Source organism: Phasianus colchicus, chromosome 6 (genome assembly GCF_987193195.1).
Source record: "Phasianus colchicus chromosome 6, bPhaCol1.hap1.1, whole genome shotgun sequence".
NCBI lineage: Eukaryota > Metazoa > Chordata > Aves > Galliformes > Phasianidae > Phasianus > Phasianus colchicus.
This window is the reverse complement of record NC_143441.1, coordinates 46,780,641-46,803,964: the sequence shown is the minus strand read 5'-3', so window position 1 is coordinate 46,803,964 and position 23,324 is coordinate 46,780,641. Positions and strand designations below refer to the sequence as shown.

The 23,324-nt window shown below is 44.1% G+C and overlaps 1 protein-coding gene across 13 annotated transcripts in view; it reads right to left on the bottom strand.

The window, feature by feature from the left end:
• KMT2C (lysine methyltransferase 2C) overlaps positions 1-23,324 on the bottom strand; it is a 188,261-nt gene that overhangs the window by 158,507 nt on the left and 6,430 nt on the right. Inside the window, exon 1 of one of the 13 annotated variants that reach the window (XM_090143161.1) lies at positions 12,124-12,507. The exons of the other annotated variants lie outside the window; for them this stretch is intronic. The gene's annotated coding sequence lies outside the window, so the exon portion shown is untranslated. Of the gene's footprint in view, positions 1-12,123; positions 12,508-23,324 lie in introns of those variants that run through there. 13 annotated transcript variants of the gene reach the window in all.

The window sequence follows — 23,324 nt, the reverse complement described above, 5'->3', positions numbered from 1 at the left end:
AGTTCAGTACTTCTTAGCACGGTTCCATGACAAAAATGCTTTTTTGTGTAGCAGAGACATACAAAAGGGTTCTTAGGGATGCCAAACACTTTCAGAACTCTCCAATGATGACTCATCCTGTTATGTATACAAAGCTTTCATTAAAAAAAATAGTCAGTTGGCATCAGTACAGCTCCTCAGCTAGCAATCTTCAACTTACTGTTATTTCTTGCACAAAGTATTCTAAACACACTGCAATGAAGAATTCTGGTATGCTAATTCTGGGGAGGGAAACGTGCAAATTAACTTGAATGGCCTTTCTCATACAAAGAGCTTCTACTCCACAAAGTGCTCCAGGATGGAGATGGCCACTACCACCGTTTCCAGCTAAACAGAAATTCTTTGTTGCTCCATGTAGTTCCTTGCCAGCCGTGCTGGTCAACTATTTTGTCAGAACAAGAAAAATCCGTCTTTCAAAATAAGTCTCAATGAGTGCAACAAAAAGAATCACATCTTCAAAAAAAAAAAAAAAAACCAACAGAAACAACCACACCTTCCCAGTGATGCTGGCAACTCAGATAACACTTTTTTCTGGCCATATTCTTAGAAACCTTGCTTGAAGTCCCCCAGCAACGAACTTCTGTAGTTGGGTATTCTGTTGAACTTCCAACAAAATTGCAGGAAGTTAAAAACATCCACGTAGGTGCAAATAATTGCAAAGTCACATTCACAGAATCACAGAAATCACCAAGGTTAGAAAAGACCTTCAAAATCATCCAGTCCAACCATCCACCTATCACCAACAGTTCTCACTAAACCACGTCCCTCAACACAAAATCCAACCTTTCCTTGAACACCTCCAGGGTCGGTGACTCCACCACCTCCCTGGGCAGCCCATTCCAGTGCCTGACCACTCTTTCAGAGAAGCAGTATTTCCTAACATCAAGCCTAAATCTCCCCTGGCACAGCTTGAAGCCATTCCCTCCAGTTCTATCACTAGTTACACGAGAGAAGAGGCCGAACCCCAGCTCACTACAATCTCCCTTCAGGTAGTTATAGAGAGCAATAAGGTCCCCCCTGAGCCTCCTCTTCTTTCTTTCTTTCTTCAGGATGGCCATGCACAGCTGTCACAACATGAAATGAATAGCACCTTGATGGGCTCATCTGCACAAATTGGCACATGACGACCAGGGAACAGTGTACAGAGCTGAATATCCACCTCAGTGCATTGGAAATGATGGTGGCAAAGTTGGAATAGCAGAGTTGGTGCTGGCTGGGTCCACATGCTCACGCAGGAACAGAAAGAACACCTTATGCAAGTTTGCTACGACCTACTGAACCAATACAAGGCTGAAGGTGACAGTTTTGTGGATCACATCATTACCAGTGATGAGATGTGGTGTCACCAATACAGGCCAGTGTCAAAACAGTGGTCCATAGAAGGGTAAAATATGAATTCTCCATTGAAGAAAAAGTTCAAGATGTAGCCCTCAGTGGTAAAGGGATGCACACAATTTTTTGGGACAGGAAATACAGGGATCCTTCTGGATTTCCCTGAACTCAGATGAGCCATCAACTGTGACCTCTGCATCACAGTGTTAACTATGCTGAAGGCAGGTGTGAAAAACCTCTGCTGCTGTAGATTTGTATGAGTGTGGCATGAAGGTTCTTGTTCATCACTAATGAAAATGCATAGCTAATGGGGGTGCCTATGTTAAAAAACAGTGTTTTGTAGCTGAGAATTTGGTCTATCGAATGGTGTTATTGTGCTCTTTGTATCTGCTGTAGTCAGCAGCATTACTTACAGAGAAATGTAAATGCTGTGACCCAGGTCACACCAACTGCAGATCTTCAGGTTAAAATAACATTTACCTTTTGACGTTCATCTCAAGACTTGTTTCACATAGGCAGCTCATCTAGAGCAACCCTCCCACACAATGATCTTGCCAAATTCAAATGAACAAGCAAGGTAAAAGCCATTCCCTTTATTTCCAATCCTAGCCACTCACTTCCCTAGCAATTCAGCTCCTACTGTTGATGCTTTTCTAAACATGGCCACACATGCATAAGGTGCCAGCCTCAGTGCCAGCCATGCAATTTCTCTTGCTCCCTGGAGACACTTCCCAGCACCTCAGATGTTTTCAGAACAGACATCTCCCCTGCTGCTGCCACATACACAATTTATTTTTTTTATAAACACCTCTTATCCACAGCAGTTACGTGTGCCAAATAACCTGACTTCAGAGTATCAGAAGAGAAACCAGATTTAAGAACTTATACAGCATTTTATACCCTCCTTCTACAACGCATCCATATGGAAACAATGCTCCTCATCTGCCCAAATTCCAACAACACAAGAACTCATCAATTCCTCTCCAGTCATTTATGCTGCCCATAGGTTGAACCAACCTGTGCTACCAATAAGTTTATGCTTTCCATACTTTCTGCCAAAGCTACCTGCCTGATCCAGATACAAATTAAGGGGATTCATGCTACCAAATCTGAGTTTGAAGCACACCCATTTCCACCTTGTACAAAAAATAACCCTAAAGAATCACTCTTCTTCTCTACTTCCAGACAAGATAACAAGGCTTGGTTCAGAAATCATAGCTAAATCCTTTTGATTTTGATAATTTAGATGTGGGGTTTTATTATTTTCTCATTATTTATGCAGTACCATAGGTGGTCATGGCAAATTACCAACATAATTTAGGCTGGCTCTCTGCTGCAAGATTAGCTTATTAATTAAATGAAACAAACAAAAAAAAAAGACAACAGTTTTTGGGTAGTTAAAAAGCAAGAGCTATAGGAAAACAAGAGACTCCCTGTTAACACCAGTATTTCATATTTGTCTTTAGAAGACTACAGCTCCAATGCAAGCAGACTCCATTTACATACAGTATGTAATCTCCCACTGAGGAAAGAGAAGGGATTAATAATGGCAGGTGCACTGAATGGAGCATATCTTCTGCAGAGGCTTGAATGAGGCTGGGGTTTGGCTGGGGACAGTCTTACAAACAGGACAGACGTTTCAAAACAGAGCAAATGTTAACAGAGGGTCCGACACAAAGCATGGGCTGGGCTCCCTTTAATGAGCAATTGATTTAATGAGGGACACTTCAATCATATTTTAATGAGCGCTTGCTTGTAACCTGGTCCCCTGGATACTGAAATGCTGGGGTAGATACCATACAGCCTCTTTGGCATTTGGTGACAGGCTCAGACTGGCCTCTGCTTTACCCTTGAGGAATGGAGAATAAATGAATGCTGGTGCAGCAGCTTTGGCTGATAACATGGATCTATCACTATATTGAGTTTTGGTCTTTTAAAGATCTGTAAATCCACAGACATCAGCATGATCAAGAGTGAAATCTAAACTCACCAACATCCAATTCTGTCTGGAAACATAATAAGCAAAATAACTAAGCCCATCTATACCAGGTTCATCATCCAGATCCAAACACTATATAAAGACAGGAACGAAGCAAACCCCAAGCTATGATTGCTCTAGGCCACAAGCAGTCAAAAAATATACCACCTCAAGGACCACAAGAAAATTTGCTCATATCCTTCTTTTCAAGCCCAGTTTTTTGTCACAACACCTTCAAACGCAGCCCCATTCCCCACCATCACATACACACACACACATACACATCCCCGTCTCCTTCCAACATTATTCTTTCAGTTTTAGAGTTTCACTGACCCAATCCAGTGCCCTCATGGTGTTTGTGCACCTCAGATTAGATGGACTGCTTTTCCTACACATGCATTTTCATGCATCTTGATAATTAAAATCACAGTTCATACTGAAAAGGTGAACCCATGTCAAAAAGGTGAATGCTGGCTCTCCCAATAAATATTAAATGGTGCTACAAGGAGCTCAAAAAAACCCTAAGTAAAAGGTGATGGCTCTTCAGAAACACACAGTTAAACTCTGGTTCTCCATATTCAGTGTGGCCAAGGTGAGGCTGGCTGCATTAAAGAGAAATGCTAATGCTTAACAGATTTAACAGAGATGCATTCCTCAACTCCAGAAATCCCACAGTCCTTTCCCAACCTTCAGTAATTAGTGGTTCAGGGAAATATCTTTGCAAAATGTCCTCATTTTTCTTCCTAGGCATCTGCTATTCACCCCTGCAGGAAACATGATGACAGGACATTTAGATCTCTGATCTGGCCCAGCACAGCTATCATGACAGATCATTTCTGCATGTTACCTTACAGACAGACTCTGAACCAAGTGCTGGCAAGGCAAAGGTCATCGTGCTGCCCAAATTACTTTGGCATCTGAAGACTGGTCTTCACCAACGCTGATTTTCATTTCCAAGCCTCCGGTGGTTTATAAAAGTTTCATTCCTCTGAAAGATTTGCTCATGAATTCCATTGTCCACAGATTCTAACACAGTATAACAGAGAACCAGTTCTGCACAATGGGTGATGAGGGGAAAGAAAAGCAACAGAGATGTCTGAGCATCCTCCCAAACACCTTCACGTTCTGCAGAGAGCTTTGTTCAGACTGTACCAAATAAGTTACTGTGAGTGCCATTTACACCTTGTCTCTTAGTCAGATGGTCATTAACACTGGGGAAAAAAAAAAAAACCAAACACAAACAACCACACAGAAAAAGAAAGCATTACGTTGTGCTTTCCAACAACATGCTTTCGGTGTCAAAAACCATTGTTTTAAATACAATTCTTCTATTAAAGCAACACCAAGCTCTCCTGGCAGCTCACTGGGTTCTCCCAATACACACACACAATTCTTTGCACAGCCTCAGAAATAACCAAAACACCACGTTCCATGTCTCTAAAGAAAGTCAGACGACATTTTGCTGCAATCAACTAATTTGAAATAAAACCTAATTCCAGAACATCAGCACTCCAACCTCAATCTTTGTAGAGAATTATTTTTTTGCTGCTTGTAATCAGTTGAAAGACAATACAGACGTATCTGTAGGAGTTCATTTTGTTCTCTATCCAACAGTATCAAGTGTTATGGGTAGGTAACAAACAAGCTACCAGATACCAAAGCTCCTAGTTGAATACTATGCAGATTCATGTATTCATAATCTTCAACACTAAAGGTGTGAACTCGTCTAAGAAGACAAGTAGACAATCCTTGCACAGGGGGATGAGGGAAAGCTCACAAGATGGTTCCCTACAGGGCAAGAGGCAATGTATTACCTGGGGAAGACAAAGGGGTGAGTTTCAGGGCAGAGGTGAGAGGAAGATATTCATCACGTGGTTCTATTTTGACACCCGTATATTAGACTCATGATAAGTCTCAGATTAACCTTTTTGATGATATTTGTCACAACCTGGTAAAGGACAGAAGTGTATTTCACTGAATCCTGTGATCCTGGTGGTTCTGTCTCAGAATGCATTTGCTGGGGTAGCCATGGAGCTCTGCTGGCAAATCTCACGTCTGCTCACCAAGAACTTCAAGCTCTGACCATTCATGCCATACAACAGTCAGCAAAGGTGACGCTTACAGGTTGCTGAAGAGACCACAACCACCACTGCCTTTTCTACTACAAAAGGGATCTTCAAAACAGCCTTCCTCAGAACAGGTCTCCTACCCCTCACCTACACCTAACTTACAGCGAGAGCCAACTGAGCAGCTCTTCTTTATCTACTTTCTGGCCTGAAATGTGCCACAGAATATGGAGAAAAGTTCATGGATAGATCCTCATGGGTCCCTTCCAATTTGAGATATTCTGCAAATCTGTGATGAAGCGTGGAATCCTACACGCAAAATAATCATCCTTACAGCACTCTGGTTAAACTTAACACATACTGTGCTATCAGTTGTGAGCTAGATGAAACTGCATACCAACCGTATGCAGGTTCCAAGGGCAGGACAGCCCCTGTGGGCTCCCAAAAAATCCAACCAACCAGCTGCAGATCTCAGTGAGAGTCCTGGAGTGCCCTGCAGTTTTATCTCTACACACCCCAGATCTGTGATTCTCATCAGTATCTGGAAGCAGTTGGATTAAAAACTTCCTAACTGGCCACTAGAAGGACGATACAGAAATCAAGAGCAAATTTGTACAATTTAATACATAGTTTTGATTATTTCAGTTTGTTGCTGTTTCACGGAATCTAAGTGGACAAAAAAAATCAGCCTCACATTTTCCTGAAATCTGAAGAATTAAAAACTATGCTGCAATGTCACGTTTATTTTTTCTATAGCATTCTTTTCTCTAGCTTTTTTTGTCACATTTAGAGGCAGTCACTGGGAATTACTCAAAGCAGCAGCTACAGAAGGGACGAGGCGATCGGATTCTCGCTCATACTGATGAGCATTTACTCTCATGATTATTTTATTCCAGTAGAAAACTTTCTATTGACTTCAGTTGTCTCTGAAACAGAATTCTGTACCTCAGAGAATACCCTATCATCCTGGTTAATAATTAAATGAATCCATACTCTACTTATTCACTGATAGTTCTCTATTTAGAGGTCCAGAGGCATCAATAATGAAAACTCCTGCATAGTTTCGTGAAGCTGCCAGCAGCCAGACGATGAAGATTAGGCTGCCAAAAGAAAAGAAGAAAACATAGAGCACTGTTTACATACAAACCATACCTGTTCATTGTGGGGGTTGGACTGGATGACCTTTAAAGGTCCCTTCCAACCCTAAGGATTCTATGATTCTATCAACAACCATGAGAACCACCCCTCCCTGAGCTCCACTGCACACAGTTACCACTACAGAAAACCATCTTCAGCAGCAGAAGTGACAGCAGTGGATGTCACAACTGGAAAGAGCAATTTCTGGCAACCCACCATACAACAGAAACTCTGACTTTCCGGTAATCAGAAGTCAACTGATTTCAAAATATTCCCAAGAGAGGCAGCAGAAATGCCTAAAATAGCAGCTATTCACCGATTCAGAGCTGGGATTCCAAAGCTTTCTATGGAAAAGCGACCACCCAGAGTACACAAACAACTCCCATCAAGAAAAACAGCTACGTGCATTTCTGAAAAATGAAAGAGAAATTGATTAGCTGACAAACTCCTGTTTGTCATTCTACATCATTCTAGGTGGATTTTACAACCTGAAAACAAATACATAGGAAAAAAAAAATATTTTACATCTTGCAGAATTGTAGAATAAGCTGAAGAAAATATACAGGCCACACTTCCCAGCTTAGCTTTAAGAATGTCCATACAAGACTGCACTCAGGTCCACTATTCCAGGCTTCCTCAACACCACGCTCTTCTTCCAAGAACCAGACTTCAGATTGCCCCAGTTACTGCTGCTGAAGCTGCATAACACTGCCTGCACATCATTCTCAAGCCTGTCTCTGTCAGGTGGAGAATAAAAATCTCCACTCCCTTGAACAGGGAGAAAACAGAAGATGACTAGAGACAAACAGAGGAAAAAGCTGGCTAAATGCACTCAAAAAGAAAGCCTGCTTGCAAACAAGTACTTGTCCCAAGATGAATTGAGATGAAAACAGAAGATAAAGAACTGTGCTCCTCATCCTCAGTCCTCCCTCTGCCCTTCAGATTGCACACCTGGACACCTCTCTGGATATCCCTTATCTGCTCACCACAAATCCCAGGTTCTGCCAAAAGCACTTTCCCCTGCTCTGGTACCCACTCCTATGTACAATCAGCCACCTATGAAAATATTACAAAGCCAAAATGAAACCTCTCAGAGGAGAAAAAAATCCATCAGAAGTTTAAACCAGTGCTCTTACTGCTCAACCCAGCCCTCCTCCATAGGACAGTTCTGAACATACAGTGCATGACAACTCCTGCCATGCCTGCGGCCGGTCCTTCTGTACACAATGTAGGGCAAGACTGACATGGCAGTGACAACACCAGGCACACCTACTGCTTGGCCCAGTTCAAATAACCTTTGAAACTATTATGAAATACTCTGATGCATCACTCTCCTTGACCACTGTCAGTATCTTCCTGTTTAACTCATCCGTGCCTTCATTCTCAATGGTGTTCCACAACTGTGTTGCCACAACCACCCGACCTACAAAGCACAAGGGGACTGAAGTAAAGCTCCAACCTTTAGTCCTCCTCCTGGTTCCAGATACTCAGTCCTTGTACAGTCCCTACACAGCCCTTCCCTTCCATGCTCCCTGTTTTGCCAGTAGTTTCATTGTTTCACACAGTTTCCCAAGTGTGGAAGAAGCTTTCAAATTCTGTCAAATCTGAGATCCTTACAAGTAATTTGATTCAAAGAAGGCAGATTTCTTTGGATCTGTGGGCATAAATCAGAATTCCACATGAGGTTTTCAGAATTCTGGAACAAAACATTGTTCCCATTCCACTTGGTACAATCCCACCTCAAACTGATGCCATAAAGAATGATTACTTCAGAGCTGCCCACTGCAGAGTTTGCTGTGTTTTCTCTGTGGCATCCGATATTAGGCAACAGCAGAGGCAACAGGATAACTCAGACTTGAAGCTGAAGCAGAAGCCTAACTATAGAACATGCCGTAATAAGCTGCTCTCACATGCAGTTCCTGCTAACAGTCCTACAAAAGCCAGCTACACTGTCTGCAGTTGGGGCACAGAAATTAACAATAAGGATGGATAATGGAATAGGGAAAGGGAGACCTGGAGTAACAAGGGTGTGGAAGTGCTCGTGTTTAGGGTGAATGTCCCCAGTTCCATCTAAAAGAAAGCAATGCTGAAACTGAATTCCACCCAAGAACTGTGAGTTCTGATGAAAAAAACAAATGAACACAATGCACAACATCTCTAAACCATAGAATGGCGTGGGCCAGAAGGGACTCAAGGATCATGAAGCTCCAACCCCCCCCGCCACATGCAGGGCCACCAAACTCCACATTCAATACTAGACCAGGCTGCCCAAGGCCCCATCCAGTCTGGCCTTGAACACCTCCAGAGATGGGGCATCCACAGCCTCTCTGGGCAGCTGTTCCAGCACCTCACCACTCTCTCTGTGATGAACTTAAATCATTGACACTTGGGCCTGGTATTGCACCTCAACTTTGGGACAAAAATAAATCCTAGCAAGACAAAGTATAAAACCTCTACCATAATGCTTTGTTGCCCATTCTGATAAGTATTCATTATCTAGGATGTTCAGTATTTGGAAAGCAATCTCTGACATTCCCTCTGTTAAAGACTCATTTATTTGCTGAGTACATTCCATATCAGATGACCAAATCCCAAGATGTGAACACCCCCAGATGTTCATCTATCCTCAGTACAATCTCCCTATTGCACCTCTGCTGACTTCCTCTGGCACATATTTCCCAGTTCATCTAAGCTATCCGAAGGCACAGAGCCGAGACCCAGTGAGCACCACAAGCCACAGGCAGATGCTGGATCTGTGCCATCACAACCCAGGATATTGCCCATGAACCAGAAGATGCCAAAAGGATTTTACAGAGGAATCACAAAATCATAGAACAGCTTGAGTTGGAAGGGACCTCAAAGATTATCAAGCTCCAATCCCCCTGTTGCAGGCAGGGCCACCAACCAAGACCCCAGGAGAACCAAGACCCCAGGAGAACCAAGACCCCAGGAGAACCAAGACCCCAGGAGAACCAAGACCCCAGGAGAACCAAGACCCCAGGAGAACCAAGACCCCAGGAGAACCAAGACCCCAGGAGAAAACTAGCTGAGGGCCACTGAAAACTCTTCTTTAATGCTTCTCTTTTGGAACACATTACATACTAAAGTTTCCAGAAGCTTCAGTAATTACACAAATTGGAAGAATACAAATACAACAAAAAGTATTTCTTTCAGCTCTTAAAGTGCTCAATGTGCTTCAGACAGCACTCCAGAGCCCGACTCCCTTCATCCTGGGCTGAGCATTCTATACTGAATTGCATACCAAGCACACGTTGCTCTGCACAACGTTTTCCATCCACACATAAAGAAGAGAGGCACAGTTGCACAGACATAAGAACTGAGCCCGGTGATGATAGCAGAATGTTTCTGCCATTATTTTAAGGAGCTGACTACGTTTCAGGCTGGAAATGCGGGTGCCAAATGGCCCTTAGAATAAAATCAGAAATGAATACATGGTTTGCTTTCACTTTTGCTCAGCTGTTTACCTTTAAGAGATCACTTTCAGGCTACTCCAATGAACAGTCACATGAAGAAAGCTCAGGTGATACAACTCATTTCTACGGGCAAAGCATGTAAGGCACAGCAATACCCAGACACCCCCCCCCAAAAAAAAAACCTTTCAAAGAGCAGTTTTGCCAAAACTCTGTCTGAGGGAAAAGGGGAAAAAAAGGATATAAGTCACCCGAGCACAGAGCCTGACAAAACAGTGGAATAATGACACCAAAATTAATGATCCCTACCAACAAACAAACAAACAAACACGAAGATCTGGATGTCACACAGGCAGAGCACTGCTTTGTGCCTTGCACAGAACAAATGCAATGCAAGAGAAGAAGAGCCATAAAACAGCTTGCAAAGACCTGCAAGTGGGAGAAGCAATTAAGTACAGATACTCAAGCTCCAAACATATTACTAAGTGAAAGGATATCTACAATAAGGCAGTAAAGGAAGTGTACACCAAATACTTTTAAATTAAACGTAGAGAGGTCTTTAGCAAAATTAACAGCCAGCACAGATGCAGCTCATCTCATCAGCACAAGTAAAAGTGTATCTTTTCTCCTATCCCTGTTGTCTTGCCAATAATCAGCTAAAATATTTGCAGCAAACAATCTGAAAGCTGCAGTGTTCTCCATAGCAAGTGCATTTGGCTGTGTAGGAATACCAAACCCAGCCCAGCACCATCACAATGATGTACAGAAAAACTTGTATCTGAGCTATGGCTGCGCAGCATCGCTTACTTCGACACACAGAATTTTATATAAGCAGAGGCTGGATGTGGCTTTGGGCAGCCTGGTCTGATGGTTGGTGACTCTGCACACAGCAGGGGGGTTGAAACTAGATGATCATTTTGGTCCTTTTCAACCCAGACCATTCTATGATTCTATGATCTCCACACGTGCTTCAGTTCTGTGATGGGAATACAGACCTGTGACAGCTTCCCTTCTTCAGAGGAAAAAGGAATGAAGTCACTTTTATACTTAATCTTCAGTTCCTTTAAGAACTGGAACTACACCAAACAGACATTCTGGAGAATGGTAAGGCTCATTTTTCAATTATGTAATGAATCTGGTTACAGTATTAACTAATGACTCCCGGTGAGTACCCAATACTTTGTATCAGAATTGTACCCACGACTGGAAAGAGTTTCTTAGGAAAAAAAAAAAACACCAAAAACCAAAACCAACCCACACAAATAACTGCTCACAGTCTTCAAGTAGAACCACATTTGTTTTGAAAATCAGCCTGCTACTAAGTAATCTGACTGGGAAAAGGGGCCATCACTCTCCTCCGTCCTTATCAAAAGATAGAAACAAAATACTTTCCCTTCCCAGCTGGCACAAGTTTGCCAAAGCAGTGGTTACATAATCCTGGCTGTGCCTCAGACCCATTTGCTCACTTCTCCCACGGCAGCCAGCGCGGCACAACGCTCCGCACATCCATTTTGTGCGGGGAGCGGCGCGGGTCCAACGCAGCGGGGTTGGGGTTTATGTCCCAATGAAAGCAGCTGGGAAAGCGATGCCAGCAGCCCACAGGGACGCTTGGGAATGAGGCGGGCTGAGATGGCACCCAGCTCACAACTAGAACGTATGGAGTGCTGCGAAATAGCGGGGAGAGATTAATCCCATCGCTCCGCAATTCACAGCAGGAAATGAAACTGCTCAAAAAAAAAAAAAAAAAAAAAAAAAAGGGAAAAAGAATAAGAAAGAGTTGTGCTATAGCTAACCAAATAAAGTCACGAATCTCAAGGAATACCTGTGTGTACATGCACACGTGTGGGTATGGGTGTGAACAGGCACTCGGGGCCAATGGCCGGGACCAGCCCTGGGCTTTCTGTTGTTGTTTCCCCTCGCTCACCCCACCCCCCTCTATTTCTATGGCTGGGGACGATCAGTCGGACGCGGAACTTGGCCGGGCTGACCGTCGGGCTGAGCGCCGGGCGCTGCGCGGCGGCGTCCCCCCGCCCCCCCCCCGTGTGCCACCCCCGGCACTACGGATCGCCATATATAGCGCGGCGCCTCCTGTCACATTTTGCCCTTTAATACAAAGAAGTTAGCCGCCAGCCGCACTCACCCTCAGCGAATCGGTTGTGCGCAACATAACCCGGCCCTCCGGAACCGCTCACAAATCCCCTTCGGAAAATGGAGGGGCTGGCATCGGTGCCCACGCGTACGATCCGGAGGAAAGCGAAGTTCTTTACATGGTGCCCTCCGCCGAGCGCTCAGCACTCCCGCGGATCAGCCATATTCCCCCGGCTCGGCGCTGCCCCAGAGGCTGCGGGTGCGGCTCCGCGGGGCGGCCCTACGCGCTGCCCATGGCGGCGGCGAGCCGCGAGAGAGCCGATCGCCTCGGAACTTCGGCTCCGGGATCCTCCCCGAACCAGGCTGGAGCCGGAGGAGGAGGAGGGGAGAGGAGGAGGTGGAGGGGAGCGGAGGAGAAGGGGTGGGGAGAAAAGGGAGGAGGGGAGAAAAAAAAAAAAAAAAAAGCGGAGGGGAGGAAAAAAAAAAAAAAAAGCCGAGCTAGAGAAAGTAGATCCGACGCAGCCGGGCGCCGCCAAAGCGCGGCCCGGACTCGCCCACAGGAGCGGGGCTGTGCGAGCGCGGCGCGGCGGAGCGCCCCCGGCGGAGGCCCGCAGCTCCCGCCCGGCCCGCAGCACGGCCGCGCGGCGCCGCAGGGCTGAGGGCGGCGCGGCGGGGACGCTCGGGTGGGACGCGCTGCCCGAGGCCGCTCCCGGGGAACGGCGGAGCACGAGACCGACAGGCGGCCCGCGGCCCCCGCGCTACGAGCGGTTCGCCCCGGCGCAGCGGCACCGGCGCTGCCCCGTTCGCTTCTCCTTCCCTTCCCCCACCGACCTGGCATTCCCGCTGAACAAAGCGGCACCGAAAAGTTACGACACGTCCCGCAGGATCCCGCTGCGGGCACGGCCGCTCGGGGCCGTTCGAGGCGAAGCGTGGTTTCGGCGTTACACGTTAAGGTGGCTTTTATTTTTCTTCCCCTTTCAACATTCGTCTGACTTTTCCAACGTTCTCCCAGCCCGGCCTGAAAGCAGATAAGGACTCGAGCGTGAGGAGCGTCCGGCTGCAGCCGGCCCTTCCTAACCCTCCTCACGGCCCTGCCATCTTTTTTCTTCTGCAGACATCGGAGGAAAACGAGTCAAGAAATCGTTACGCAGCTCTCCGTTCGACAGCCACAGAAAACCACGGATCTGCCAATTCCAGCTGTGCCTCATTTGCCTTTGTTTGGCTTCTCCCACACCCGAGGGGAGCGGCTGCTGGGTGCTGCTTTGCTTGTGCCACCCTCCTGAAGTTTTGGGACGAGTTGGTGAAACAGCGGCCATCTGCAGGACGTGGGCTGACGTGCTGCTAACAGCACTCGGACCGATCTGAGCAACGAAAATAACGCTGAGCTCTGCCTAGTTTATAACTGATCCGAGTTGTTTTGGTTTTGATCACATTAGGAACTTGGAGACCATTTCACCTCTGAAGGAAACCAACCCAGCACCAGGAGCTCCTTCCCCCACCCAGCACTGTCTATCTCTGCATTCCCAATGGGAACGCTCTCCAGGGCCTACAGGAAAGTTTTATCAAACCAATTCACCAGAGATTAAGATAAACGTTTTAAAAAGGAAAGCACTCACACGAAAAACCACCTCGTGTGTTTGCTCTAACACAGGTAACTATTGTCTAAGAGCCACTGAGCCATGTTTGTACATGGGATCGTACCTAGCTGCAAAGAGCTATTGAGCTGCCCCTCTCAGCACATCTCCAGTAACCACGCACTGCCACACTGCAGGGAGAAGGTTAAGTGTCAGCCTGCTGGTCGGGATGGAGAGCTCCAGAACTCAGTTTTGCAGAGCAGCCATGTCACCCATCCCACCCCTACTTCCACGGATTTCCCCTGGGACACCTTCTTCCAAAACAAGAGGGGTGGCCAGCAGGGACAGGGAGGTGATTGTCCCCCTCTACTCTGCTCTTGTGAGGCCCCATCTGGAGTACTGTGTCCAGGTCTGGAGCCCCCAGTACAAAAAATACAGAGAGCTGTTGGAAAGGGTCCCGAGGAGGGCCACAAAGATGATCAGGGGACTGGAGCAGCTCCCCTATGAGGACAGGCTGAGGGAGCTGGGCTTGTTCAGCCTGGAGAAAAGAAGGCTGCAGGGTCACCTCATTGCAGCTTTTCAGTACCTAAAGGGAGCCTACAAACAGGAGGGGAATCAACTCTTTGAGCGGGTAAATAATGGCAGGAAAAGGGGAATGGTTTTAAGTCGAGGGAGGGAAGATTTAGGTTGGATGTCAGGGGGAAGTTCTTTACAGAGAGAGTGGTAAGATGCTGGAACAGCTGCCCAGAGAGGTTGTGGATGCCCCATCCCTGGAGGTGTTCAAGGCCAGGTTGGATGGGGCCCTGGGCAGGCTGCTCTAGTACTAAATGTGGAGGTTGGTGGCTCTGCATGTGGCAGGGGAGTTGGAGATTCATGATCCTTGAGGTCCTTTCTAACCCTGGCCATTCTGTGATTCTGTGACACAAATGCAGCGCTCACCTCCCCCCTGCCACCGCTCCAGATTCACATGCAGAGCTGTTCGTGCTGCTGTACCTTACATCTAGAGGCATTTTCCAACGTGTTATGGGCTATAAAAACGCACATGTTTTAACATACCAGCTAATGGTGAGCTGCCTGACAAGTTAAAGTATGTTAGCAAAAACAAGGTGAGACGCAATTTAATGAGAGATGGTTAAAATAATAACAACAAATTACACTCGGGACTTTTCCCCAGTGTTCTGCAGCCCAAAATGCTGGCTAACTGGAATGAAGTCACATTAGCTGGCCTTGCTCTTTCTGAGAGCTCCCAACACAAAGCTGCGGTTTCTCTTATATTAAAGATGTGAGATTTAGTTCATTCTCAGAACAAAACAGTCATTTTTTTCCACTGCAACAGAATTAGACAAGACCCTACACCAGCCGTGCTGACTGCGTACTACCAGGCCGAACAACCTGCCTTCAATAGGATCACACAACGAGCTACTGAACAACGTGGGTTTGGGTTTCCCATCTGGCAGCACTTCTAACTGAAGCTGATCCCACCCTGTGCCCCTTTACTCCCAGCCTCCAACCCGCACCGGCTCAGCTGTGTGCTGGGTCACACCATGAGCCAGGTGACAGATTGGTGTGGCCGTGGGCAGGAAGCAATAGGGCAGGACGCTGGGAAAAGGCAAAGCAATTCTGTCTGCATCAATTCCCTGCCCTGATTCACACGTCTCCACAAGCGTGTGTCACTGTGATGGCAAGGCTGAAACTGTTTCAGCCAACACTTCTGCCAAGAAAATGTACATGGAAAAATGGGATCAGTCATCTCTCCAAAGACAGACTTTTTTTTTTTTTTAAGGAACAGAAGCTATGGATTTAATGATTAAGATAAAAACTTATGTCTATACATATGTCAGGCTGTTTTCTTCCAAACTCAAACTGATTAGCTGAGGATGCAACTCTCTAGAGTTAATCGAGACATATTTAGCAGGCGTGTCTTATCTGTTTATTATAGGCCCTATTTACAATGTCTAACTTTTGGAGAATGATATTTCACAGCAACCAGGAGAAATTCACACTCCACATCACGTTCCACATTCAATATATTCCCACCTAAATTTCAAATCCAGTAGGAGAAAGGGAGATGGGCCCCACAACAGTTCTTTATTTGGTTACAACAGCTAGGTCACACATCTCATTTGGTACCTCCCTGACTTGAGAAGACAATGATGAATAGATTAATGAACACAAAAATGTGTTTGTCTTTAAAAAAAAAAAAATCTGCTGCTGCTGCCCTGCTATTTCTAGATCTGACATCAATGGGTTTCTAGCAATAATGCAATAAAACTGTAATAACAACTTGAGATTAAGCCATAAGTGTCGAGCTAGAAAAAGACAACAAGCAGAAAAGGAAACTCAAATATTTTCCTCAGCACAGCAGTTCTACTGGAAGCTAAAGGCCAGTTACCTCCTAGCACCATTTTATACCTTCGTGCTACAAACCAATTTGAACCAACCTCTCCCATGAATACAGTCTCCCTGTTACTTCCACTTTTCAAACAAAGCATAGATTAGATAGTAGTGTAATTTTTTTTTTACTGCATTTGAAGGGTTTTCAAAGATCTCAGTTTCTAATATGTACTAAGGCAGACAGAATGGAGATAGATTTCATTCTAAAGGGTAAAAAAGTGGGTAGAAAGAGGTGCTAAGCTATATTCTTTCCTTTTCCCTGCTCCATCTTCTGAAGAGCACCAACCAGGCCATACCTCACCAAAACCAAGTAAACAACACAATATACTTTCAGGAACACATGTCATGTGTTAACAACAGTCAACCATAACATATTATTATATATTTGATTTGATTCAAAGCCATTACATCTAAGATGTCATATAAAATTTGAATGGTAACATAGGTTAGGTAATTGAAATTTCTAAATAGAAAACATCAAAATCAGTCTGTCCTTAGGGCTGTGACAGACAAGTTTTGACAAATACTGCTGAGAAGGCTCAAGGTATTTTTCTCCTGTTGCCTTCCCGTGCTTCAGTCAAAGGTCCCTACTTCTGCAGCAATGACAGCAGAACAGCACACAGTGCACAGCCACCAGCACACCAGTAGATGTGAATGTGAGGTAAGAACAGAACAGTAAGTGCACCCTTCCACCTCTATGGCCAATACCTTTCAAAAGAGCATTGGTATTATACAGTTGACATAGCTTGAGCTCAGCTAGCATCACTGGATCTTGTCCACAAGTAAATAGTGATTTCAATGGGTAAGCACACTAGATCAGGTCAAAAGCATCTCTGAAGAACTATCTGAAATAAAAATGCAAGTCTTCAAATCTCGTATTACCTCCAGAAATCTCAAATTTCCTTACTCGCTTCTTCGCTTCCCTCTCAGAACTCTACTACCTGTGATAGAAGTAGCACACCATGAGGTGCTTTCTCATAGAACCAATGCAGAAGAAACACAAATGTTGTGATGTTTGTCATTGTACATCACTACAAAGTGCTGTATGGCCAAACTCTGCTTCTGAGTGAAGTCATAATGCAGTACTGCTTACTGGAAACAAAAATAAAGGTGTGAGCAAATGAGTTTGGAAAGAACTGAAAATCGATACAGACAAACAGAACACAAGTTGAAAAGAAAACACAAAAAGAGGTGGAGAAGAAGCTATATCTAAACAGGCACAGGCTATGAGTCAGAAAATGGCTCACTGCTGGTAACATGAGTTGTTAATTTCTAGCACAAGCAGGACAAAACTGTACGCCAGAATACAAAATCTGACAAACTCTTTAGTCAAAACAGCCTTCCCCTCTTGTACCACATACTTTTCCAAATGCACTTTAAGAAGAAAATCTGGAATGTCAGCTGACACTGTGAAAACCTGTTGGGAAGCAATCATTTATCTACTGCGTGGGGGATCACAGATTAATAAATAAAGCAATTCTCAGCTGGCAGAATAGGAAATGCAAAAAATTAAAGAGATACAGTAAACTACTTTCAAGAAATAATACATGAAAACATCTTCTACAAAATAAACATACACATAACTGTGTAAAAGCAACTGATGTAACAGAAATAATGGGCAGGACCATTAAAAGAGGTGGATGTAGAACTGGATCATGGGATAACTCAGACTGGGAAAGATCTCTGGAGGTCATCTCACCCAACCTCCTGCCCAAAGCAAGTCAAACACTGTCAGCTACCAAAGTGGACTGCAAATACTTTTGAAGTTGAATTAGTTGTTTACATAGCTCTGTAATTACACACAGTGCTACAACATGGTGGTAGGAACCTCATCGGAAATAACTTATGCCCCAACCAGAGCAAGTTCAGACAGCAGCAATCAGGACATTCAGGTGATGTTCAGATGGCCAACATCACATGCACATCTCTTGGTCTTGGGTTTCCCATGAGGCTCCAACACAGTGCCTGCTCAGACCTTCCTCAGCCCTACTGCACTGTGTTTCAGAGGTGTCTGCTTCTCTCTTCTAACCAAGCACACAGACTTCAGCAGAATTCAAGTACACTTCCTACTATTCATTAGTAAGCTCCTTTAGGATAGTAAAATAAATATCACTATTCTTTTCAACTCCTGAAAGAAAACAGCTAGAAAGCAGATCATCACAATGCTTCTGAATAAGAAACTGAGGTGGCATGACTGTAGGAGCTAGAATTCTGCCTCTGCCCTGTCCCCAAGGCCCATTACTAATAGCTGCAGTGGAATACACTGCTGCACCACGTGACAGGGTCACGTCCACACAGCTGCCTATTCCCCAAGTTCAGTTTAGGCTACAGCTCAAAAAAACAACACAACTCCATCTAACAGCCCTTACAGCCATAGACAAGAACCAGAGAACAAAAATCTATCACCATATTTTTCAAAATTCTGATAAATGTGGAAAACTGCACCATGGAAGATACAGCCCGAGCTTCAACTCAGCATGTTTGTACACGTTCAAGACAGTTATGGTTTGACTTTTTTTAAAGTGTGGGCAAGTTAAGTAAGTGTGGACAAGAAACGCTTGCATATCACACAAACCTTTGGTCTAAAAAAGCTTTTAAAGCAGCACCGTCAAGATAACAACTCAAAAAACAGATTATCAAGATCAAGTCTGAAGCAAAAAAAGGAAAAAAAAATAAGACATTCATTGAAAAAAAAGTGAACTGAAAGTATTCTTAAAAGAACATTTATTTACACTGCCAGTAATTTAACCCCTCCCCCCAATAACTGCATTGATAATGAGCCTTGAGATCAAGATTCCCTTCTTGTCTGTAAAGCAGGTACACAATCAACAGCATCTTCCCTATTCTGTGCTACCACTGTATACTTAGCTGAGAAGGGCACATGTAAAGTACACAAAATATCTGCATCACTTTTTTCATTATTATTTATTCTTTACCAACAAACATATTTTAAAAATAAATGATTTTATCTCCAAGCTGTACACAGCACATGACAAAGAATATCTTCCCCTCCATTAGAAAAAAGAGGCTACAGAATAGCCAGCCAGGAGTCAGCCCTCACTGCTACTGCTCTATGGAAGACCGTAGGGAAATAATTTCTTTAAATAATCTTCCTTACAGATCACTTATTTCCTGAGTCCCTTCCCCCTCCCTCTCTCCTGCCTCATTTCTGGGCCCACTTCTCTCCTAAAGGGTTTCTCGAAGACACGGGCAGAAAAATAAATTAGAATTCCCGCTGAATCTGTTTTGCACTTGCCTTTGTATAAATCTCTATCAGGATGCCTGATGCAAGGTTAATTATGCAAAATATGAACTAGGAAAAATTGCGTGTCAGAAGACTCAGAAGCACTGAAAGCCAACGTTTCTCAGAGCCTTATGCCATACACACCCCACCTCCTCTGCTCCCTCTAGATCAATTCTGCTGCGAGCTGTTCTCCCTAAACTTATGTCCCTGTGGGTTAGAGAACATTAACTGTGGCAGTGTTTGCCCAGGAGGCTGGAAGTAAAACTGATGAGAATTGTGTCAGTTTCATTGAACTCCTAGAAAAACACCGCTTTTCATTATTCTGGTGAATTAAACACAGTTGGTAACGTTGGCCTTCAGACCAACTAGCACAGGGCAGCCTACATCCTCACGACCAGATTCTCAGCTTCCAAAACAAAGCAGCCACACGTAAACAGCATCCGAAATGGTGCACGGCCCACACAGGCTCCTGGCCCTCAGAACTGTTTGGGGAAGTGCTGGCAGCCTGCAGCAACCACAGCAATAAGCCAGCAATGGCAGCCAGTGACTGCAAGCTTTCCCTCCTGCCATCCACAGCCACAGCCTATGAAGAACCTGGGCGCTGCAGGGGCCAGGGCACTGCTGCTCATCAGCACAACAAGCACAGCTGAGAATTGGCCAAACGTAGAAATTGCCAGATTTGAAGAACTGTTCTTTTGTCCTTATTCTCAATTTTATTTTAAAATTCCCCTTTTCAAGCCTTTCTTTACAATGAAAAGCATCTGGTCCATTTCTCAGTCCTACTCGCATGCGGCTCAGTGCGCTGCAGTAACAAGAAAAAACCAAAACCACCACAATCACTCACTTTTATTAGAAGAAGGGGGGAAAAGGAAAAAAAGAAAAAAGAAAAAAACACAAACAAACAGGAGGGGAAAAAGGCAGGAGCAGAAGCAAACAAAACCATAAGCAACAGAGAATGGAACTGGGGAGAAAAGCACCGAAAAGGCTGGGGACAAAAACTGTCCACCACCCAAAGAAGACGAGAACTTCTTCAGCAGCTAACAGGAGCTTTCAAAGCTTTTTGTAACTTGAGGTTAAGAGGAGGCCTTCGTCATCCAAATATTGAATAGAAACCAAAATAACTGAACAAACAGCCGCACAAGTTTCTGAAAAAGGTTGAGGACAACTGTTTCACAAAGCTGAGGATGCCAGAAGAGCAGTTCTTTCACACTTTGCTCTATTAGGGCCGGCTCCATTTTAAAAATCTAAACGTGTACAGAGATTTGGCTGCAAGTGGTAAAGAGAAACACGGTGCCAAGGAAAGGGAAAAATGAGAGCAGTAGAAGAAGGAGAAAAAAAATTATCTTCAATTAAATGAAGGAAGAAAAGCAAATTTCAACCAACTCTTTGAACTTGTTGCTAGAATCTCTAGAGAATGTGATTTAAAGGAGGACTGGCAGTTATTGTACTGGAATACACATAATGGCAAAGTATTCCAACACAGGGGAAAGATAGGAAATGTACTATGAATACGGGCTGCATAAAAAGCAGCCAGTAATAAGGGTCTGAAACTAAAAAGAATCATATTAGGAATGGAAACAAGGGCATTTTAATGAGTACACAGAACGGCATAAACCGTCAGGGATAAAAATCGGAAGAGATAAAAGCACAGCATGCATTATTACCACTGTGCCATATAAAAGGCACACAAAGTTTCAGAAACATTTTAGAAGTAAGAATAAAGACAAAAAAGTCAGTACATAACGTTACTGAAGAACAAACGGATAACAAAACCAAATCAAATGCTGTTCTCTGCGTTTCAGTCTTCATAAAATAGACTTCTCATAGCTAATAGTAAAAATTGATTTTGTTATTAGGTTAAATAATCAGGGAAATTTCGGTCAGCAGGACTAGAAGAAATTCACCCTCTGCTTCAGAGACAAAAAGAATTCATCTCTAAGCCATCAGCAATCATCTTCAATGACAGAGCCCTGGTGACAGTGCCCTAAGACAGGTGGGCATTGAACTACAGCATTCACAGGGCATTTATTTGCAAACTATTTTCAGACAAGGTGGGAGAACATTACAAGACAGTCCTTCCTTCAGGGGCTGCGTGAAGAAACAGAAGAGCTGTGTATGCCACATGGCTGAGGCAGGGGTTATAAACATTGTACAGGACGAGATCTTAGTAAAGAATTATTCTGACAAATGGAAAAGTGGTTCACGTTGGTCAAGTGAAACTTAATAGGATGAGCAAACTTTGTAAAGATAAACCAAGCAAGTCAACATTATGATGCCATTATGAGTGAAGGTGAATCTTATCCTGAAATACATTAATGGATGTTAGGCTTAACATAGGAGACAACCTCCTAAGAAATAAATATTTATTATAAAAACTGTTCTCCTTATCGACTCCGGAAAGTCCTAACCCTGAGCAGTGCAAGCCAAAACTGGCTTAATCCATGGTAAAGAACATTTATTCTGGAAAATTAGTTACTGAAACTAATTGCCTAGGGATGGACTGGAACTGTGTTCAACAAATACTTTGAAAACAATTTGTCAGAAATTGTACCAGCACACAGCACAGAAGGATGAGCAAGATCAGCCTGAAGTCTTTTCTGGCCATACAGCTTCATTCATGTATGGCGATACTGCACAACTAAATAACCATTCTATTTAAAAGAATTCCATTTTGCTTCTGAACTCCACACTTGGGAAAATGCCTGAATAGATCACACTTACCAATGAGGTCACTTACCAATCAAATCTACCAACCTTTAACATAATATAGCTCTTGTCCATGGAGCCACCACGTCATTGGGATGAGAAACCTTTGGCCAAGATCACCACATAGCCAAGACTGTCAGCAGCAGACAGGAGGGCTGATGCTTTTACTACTCAAGCAATCCAGGTCCCCCAAACCTTGGCATGTTCCAGAAGTCATTTGGGATTAGCTGGGACTTCCAGACGGAACTCTGACACAGCTCTACAAGCTGGCAGTGCTTCACAGCAGAGACTGCATTTGGGCCACCTCTAACAAACATCCTTGTACTTTACTGTACCATACAAACAACTCAACTGCACGTGTCTGAGGGCAAAAGAAAAAACTGGAATTTATTGTCTGTAGTGATACAGAAGAAGAGAAAAAAGCCCTCAGCTCGAAGAGGAATATCCTGATTTGACAATGTTGATAAATACAGCATTGCAAATTTGTACTTATATATTTCCATTGGAATGGCTACCAGGAGGATTTGGTACTCGTGTGATTTAATACGTCCAAAAAAGATAAAGGAAAGAATACTTTGGAAGGAGCAACACGCAGTGTTATTTTATTAAAATGCTCACATATTGAAGTACTTCAGGAAAGAGCTTCCAGAATATCAGAAATTGCTTACTAACATAAAATACTGCATTTAAAGTATTAATTTAGGGTACCGTAAATAAGTAGTTTAGGAATATATCAGTGGACCAAAGTGATTTAATTGATTGATTTAATCAGTGCTTACAGGTACGTGTGTTGGGGGGCAAGCATGAGGCAGATCAGATACACCTGTTTAAGTGTTACAAAGAACCCTCTCAACAGTATATTTCTTTAAAGGACCAACTAGCACACATAACGTGCCTGTATTGAAGAATTTATTGGAGTCAGCCAAAAGAAAACCACCCACACCCTCAAATTACAGGCAACCAAGGCTTCAGCTTCGCAGCCACTTGAAGCTGGCAGCGTTACCACAGGACACAAGCTCTGCCTCTCTGCACCCTGGCTCTTTTTGCTCTGGCCTCTTCCCTTATGCTATCACAAACACATTTCTTTGCCAGGTTCGTTTCAACCCAGATCAATTTCCAATGCAGTTCACCACACAGCTACACCAGCGCCTGGGTCAGCACAAGGGAGAGAACAAACAGCTGGCGGCACAGCGAGGGAACAGCGCTGCTGCTTTTCGCCACCAGGACCAGCTTAAGATTTACAGTGTTTGGAGAAAATAACCACCTGATGCACTCCATGCACTCACTGCCTGTGCTTTTCCAAGCAATAAATATTGTAGATTTTAAGGGTTTTTT